Source organism: Nematolebias whitei, chromosome 15, assembly GCF_014905685.2.
Source record: "Nematolebias whitei isolate Nwh7 chromosome 15, NemWhi1, whole genome shotgun sequence".
In the NCBI taxonomy this organism is placed as follows: Eukaryota; Metazoa; Chordata; class Actinopteri; order Cyprinodontiformes; family Rivulidae; genus Nematolebias; species Nematolebias whitei.
The window spans coordinates 26,183,288-26,189,732 of NC_056512.1; the positions used below are offsets into that span (position 1 = coordinate 26,183,288).

At 37.5% G+C, this 6,445-nt stretch overlaps 1 protein-coding gene across 1 annotated transcript in view; it reads right to left on the reverse strand.

Annotated features, from left to right (window-relative positions):
- LOC119421568 (cytoglobin-1) overlaps positions 1-6,445 on the reverse strand; it is a 95,902-nt gene that overhangs the window by 85,084 nt on the left and 4,373 nt on the right. The window lies entirely within an intron of this gene.

The window sequence follows — 6,445 nt, forward strand, 5'->3', positions numbered from 1 at the left end:
AAAAAGTTCAATCTGGTCCTCTGGACATTCAAAAAAACAAAAAACAAAACAAAGCAAAAACATATAGAAACGTTTCGTCTCTCATCCAAGACTGAGGAAGTCTCTTGGATGAGAGACGAAACGTTTCTATATGTTTTTGCTTTGTTTTGTTTTTTTGAATGTCCAGAGGACCAGATTGAACTTTTTTGGATCTTTCTGTTCAGTTCTTGTGCAGTCATGTGCCTAAAATAAAAAAAATAAAAAAATTTAAATTTAAAAATCTGACAAATGGAGGACCAGAGAAGAAATAAGAACTCAAAGAAACCATCAACAGCAGATTAACAGTATCTGAAAATGACAGCTTAAAAAAAGGGGGGGGGGGGGGAATCCATCAAAGACCTAAAAGACTCATCATTCTAAAGTTGATCAACTGTATCACAAGGTCTTTAGGAACCCCTTTGATGGGGTTAAAATACTATTTTATGTGTCAAGCTGTGCTACCTTTGGGATCTTTCATAGATTCAGAAGAAATTTAAACAAATGGTGAATTTTTTTGACAGCCTGTGAATAACAATGTGCTTAAAAAATCTGTTCAAAACAATTTCTTCAAGCCTTTTGTTTCTGCGTCGACACAAAATCAGTTCATCCTGTTGAGTTTAGGACGTTTTTACAGGTATGGGGACACCACAGAAACAGAAAAACAAGAACAATCTAAGGTTTAGCATTCCTGGAAGGAATGCATATTACCCGCCACCTTTCATCCCAGAGTTTGAAAAAAAATACGCAGTTTGTGAGATATTTTGCTAACAGTGACACTAGGCAAAACGTTGGCTCAGTTGGTAGAACCGCTGCCTCTCAGCGAGAAGGTTGCCAGATCGAATCGTAGCCAGGGGGCCTTTCTGGGTGGAGTTTGCATGTTCTCTCCGTGCATGCGTGGGCTTTCTCTGGGTGCTCCAGTTTCCTCCCACAGACAAAAAACATGCATGTTAGGCTGATTGGTAACTCTAAATTGTCTCTAGGTGTGAGTGAGAGAGTGAATGTTTGTTTGTCTCGATGTGTCCCTGTGATGGACTGGAGACCTGTCCAGGATGTCCCCCACCTCTCGTACAGTAACTGCTGGATATGGGCACCCGTGACCCAAAAAGGAAGAAGCGAGTAAAATAAATTAAAAAATGGGTGGATGGATGGAGAGAGCACTGGATGGATGGATGGAGAGAGCACTGGCTTCACATAGTTAAACATTTACAAAAAGATCCTGTGCAACCTCGTTGCTCAAAATAAGTTCAGCTTCAGCTACTACCAAACGTAAGTTTAGCTAGTTGAAGCCATTTGTGTGTGTTTCGTTTGAGGGTGGGTTGGCTGTGGCAGCCATCTTGAATCAGGATGATTCCAAAAGTTTATATTTTATAAATGTGTACCCAATGATCATTTTGTGCAAGTTTCATTCAAACTCATACGTGAGATATATTGTGGCACAAACAGAGCGATCTGAACAAAACATTGTCCGTCTTTTTGGTGGTGGGCGATAACGGCAACATTCCTCTGGAAATGTCAGATATTAGACAAAATAAAAGATGGAAAAACAACCAAATCTGCTCAAAGAAAACCTTAGAAAGACCTTCAGTAAACACTGATCAAGGCCACTTTGGAAGATTACAAGAATATCTGTCTCCTTTAGAAGAAAAATATGAAGGACAAGTCAAACCTTTAGGTCTGCACTTTCTACAGACAACTATAATACATTGTCAGAAACATCTCACACTAATATGTGCGAGTCAAACCTTAATTGTATATTTATATTTATATATAACCCTCCTACCTCTGTTGGATTCTTGAAAAACCACAGACTTCCCCAGTTCAACTCCCAGTCTCCTGCAATCAAGAACATCAGTTTTATATTTGCAGGTTTTCTGTACAGTGGATGTGTTAAAGCTTTTTTTTTATTATTATTATTTATAAATCACTGTCGGTTTCAAACCACTTGAGCATGTTCCACCGTAGTTACTGCGGTGGCTTTGATTGTCACAGGTGAGCAAACACAGGTTTACAGCAGAACTCACTCAGTTATCTTCTTAGCCAGTTCTGTGCACGCTGCGGAGGAATTGGCGGAAAAGACGCGGTATCCACTTTTAGCGACATTCATTCTTGAATTAAAGCCTTTAGTTTTCGGTCACTGGCTCGTCAGTTGTAGCGCCACCTTCCTTTAACCCAGCTTTGACTGCGTTATTTGGATTTTCCTAACAATGCTGCCTGTAAGCTAGCTGCTACTGCGCGCTAGCTTGCTAGCATGAGAGGTGAATAACACGAATGGACGCTTGTTGCGACACACACTGAGCTAAAACGTGGCCACAAATAAAAACACGTTAACCTTCGTGTGTCTGCTGACTCGAATTAATAATATTTGCAGACTGATAAATGACTGTCTGGCAGGTGTTGCGTGGTAACCTATCGGCTTTCCAGAAACAACGGCGTGCTTCAAGGGTCAAAATTGTCTGCTTCGCTTTGCGGGTGATTTACGTACAGAATGAGTCAAAACATGATTTTGTTTATTTTAGCAGTAAACAGGAGATTTACACAGAGCATCCAATTTTAGGACAATATATTTGCTATTAATACATTATAGGTAAATGTTTAAATATTATGTGACACTTTTTGCTTGTAAATTCTATCAATCTGTACAAGAATTGTGTTTTTAATCATTTTTACTGACTCTCCATTTATCTTATCACGCCCAACATTATAATTAGTTTTCTTTATGTTGAACAATTTAATGTTTTCATGGTGTATTTCAATTTTTAGTGCTTCATCATGTTGCTCGGGATTTAGTGCATAAGGAATTAACTTATGTATTAACTTTTTGAATTCTAAATATAGATATAAAAGGCAAAATAATCACTAAAACACCTACAATTCACTTACAAAAAAGGACTAAAATGACCATTTTTGACTCTAACTGCTAACAGGAAGCTGGACATTTAAATATTACATTATGATTGTGCTTCTTTGTTACCATTTATGGCAAATCAAAACTAATCACTTTCATTGAAGGCATAAATTTCAAGCTTATGTTATGCATGTTTTTGTTGCCATGGTAGCCTTAGTCTGTCTATTAGCAAAATATCTCAAGAACCACTTGACAGATTTTGATGAAACTCAGTAAATAATCATTAAATGTACATCTATAAATAAATAACTTTTTAAGTCAGTCCAAATTAAGATGACAGCCACAACTAATAAACCTTATCCAACACAAAAATGTCTATAGATTTAAAAACATTGTTAAAATTTGTTGTGGTAGATGTGATCATTTACAACACTTTGAGCACTAATAGATAATGCAATGTCAAATGAAACTGTATTTAACATCAAGGTTTGATCCAACTCCGTCACTTCTCAGCATTAAGTGCTTTTAGTTTAAAACTCTGTTATAAAAAGCAGTAAATATTAAATTTATTTTTAGTTTTAAAAAATTGCTCTAAAGACTGAACAAAATAATGTTTGTGGTGTATTGGTAAATAGAATGTGTTCACGAAAGAAGCCCATTTAATGTTTCACTGACAACAAATCAGGACTTTTAGACTAAACTAATCTGATCAAACAGTTGTGCATCATATTTTAACTTGTGTGCATTGTGTCAAAATCATCTATCAGTTTTTATTCTTTTCTACCTTACACACAGATAGTTGTGTAAATATGTAAAAAGCCTTGAGTTTTCAACCACTTGCATCAAATTACTGCAATATTTCAGAGGGTGGCAGCAAAGGATCAACAGCAAGAAATATGACAGAGCTGTGGGATTCTGTGGGGCTTTTTAGAGAGATTGTGAATATTCTGAAAGCTGTTGTGGATAAAAGTAGTTGTGATTTGTTATTTTGTGAATCAGAAAATTGAAGCAGCTGATGTTTGCTCAGGAGATTTGTTTCCATTTGTCTACTCTTCCATTAGCACCCACAGTTATTTAACATCTTAACTCTCCTGCTGCCCTTGGACAAAAGGCCTTGCGAGTCATTTGGACCCAAGGGTCGCAGAATTGGATTTGTCAAAGGTATAACTGTTTTTATTTGATGAGTCAGAGATGCACAAAAGACGTATCCATATCCTTTAAGATCCAAAATCATATAATTGAAAATGTTTTTCTTACCTCAGCACTGACTTTTGCTAAGTTCCATTCATCGCACCAACAATGTCTGTGAGATCTGAAACTTTTCATCATTTGACTCTTCATTATAATCATCTGCAAGCAACACTGACACATAGCACAGCAATGAAGTGGTCCCAGTCTTCACCAGAGAACCCAGATCCAGCTCACACAGAGGAGGGTGAAGTCTTGACCAGGTTCCCAAATAGGCAAAACGTCCATGATTTGTGATCCAGCTCTTTTTTTTGAACTTCCTCTCTTTTATTTGGGTGTCCACCAACAACGCCTGTCAAAAATGTCATCTGACCAAACACTTTCTTCATCCGAGCATACAGACGTAAGTCTGTCTGTAGGTTCGTCCTTCCTCATAACACATATTGAGCTTGACATCTTGCAGTATCACGAGCCTAATGTAGGTTTGAGCAAAACAGCAACAACTTTGTCATTTCCCAACATTAGATGGCCTTAAAGATTACATTGGGCTTTTAATTTATACGGCGAGACCTGTACTTGTGCAGAGTGTGTGCAGGGTTTGAGCAGCTTGTGCAACAGTCTGCTATCAGACTCCAGAGCAGAAGCCTTCACAGCCATTTTATTTACATAGCACGTTTTATTGCACGCCGGCTTTATGCGCTTAAAGAGAGGAGAACTATAAAAACAGTCTTTAATAATACATTTATACATGAACATAAGCAAGTATAGACATTTCTAGGTCAGTGTGTTTGCCTTCAAATCACAGGGTTTGGGGTTTGAGTCACCCGTCCTGCAGCGTCTAAGTAGATATGCCCTGATATACTTATTGGTATATCAATGAGAATCAAAAAGTATTGCATTTTAAGTGTACTGTACCTGGGTTTGTCCTTGGGTAAGCATGAGGCTCGTTACAGGAGCAGAACCACAGCCCTTAAAGTTAAAATACCTGCAGCATGATGCCCGGGAGCTGTTCTGTTTGCTCAGTTATTTCGAGCTACTTGCTCTACTGTCATTGCACCAACATATGACTGCAAAGAAATGTGTTTTCTCCAACAAAGACTTAAAGAAAAACTACAATATTTGGCTGCAAACTCTGGAAGACCACAATCTTTTGCAAGAAGTAAGGTCTCATCTGCCCTTTCTCACAAACAGTCCTGGTGTTCCATTTATATCCAATCGATTGTCTAATTAAACAATCGAGTTTTAGAAGCTGTTCTTCAGTGTTTAAGTTAGTTCTCCTGCTCCTGCCAACTCTCATGTATTTTGTCACCAACAGTGGTCTGTTAAAAATGCTACTATCCTGTTTCTGAAGCTCCTCTTGCATAGGGTGCAACACATTGCTGTGCACTTCAAATGTACAAGCCCTCTATAACATCTGCAACTAAAGAATACTAGCTGCCCGCTGCGCCACCTGGGTGTATCTCACGTGTGATGGGTTCAATGCAGAGAACTAATTTCATCATTGTATAGAAACATACAATGATGACAACACATAGCACTTTAATTAAAACATCTGGAGTCCCTCTGGAAGATTACATTACCTAAAGAATGTGGTTTTGGAATATCATGGTTTCTTTTTCTAAGAAGAATATATTTTAGATAAATATGACTGATGAAGTAGTTGGACATTGTTATGTCACATGGGGTTTTTATAAAAGTATTTGGACAAATAATGAAACCATAAACCAGTAAGAGCAGAACACAGACTTCCTGCTAAAGCTTAAACTCCCTTTATCCCTTAATTGACAAAATCTAGTCGGCATGACGGAAGTGACCTTGGATAAATTGGCCTAATTAGCATAAAGATATGCTAAGATAAGCAGTCACAAGGTGAAATGGAAGGACACAAATGCAAGCAGCAGACCAGCAGGTTGAATCCACTCTTAAAAAGTATCCATTTTTCTTACACAAACAGATGCTCATAAAGTTCAAGACAAAACAAAATAAGTCAAAGTGACACAGCAAGAGCAAACAGAGTATCTGAGAATGGTTTAGTCCGATTTTAAAGTAATTAACAGCACAGAAACAGTATTTTTAAATGCTGTTGATCTTTCTTAACTACAGAAACTCTTAATTTCTTATTTCTTTATGTCTTTATGTCCCTTTAAAAATTACAGTTGGATATAAAAGTTGACCATAATATTCTAATCCCCTGTCTGGAGCGCTGTGGCTTTAAAGACGTGGTACTAGAATGCTTGTAGGTTTTACCTGCTCAGTATGTTTCCCTGTGAGTCTTAATGAATCTGTTGATTTTGCTGCAACTCTCTTGAAGAGTTTCTAAAGGGCCGATGTTATTTTTCTTTTATAGTGTAGTGAGTCACGTGAGGTACGTGTCACTTGTTGTATGACAAATAT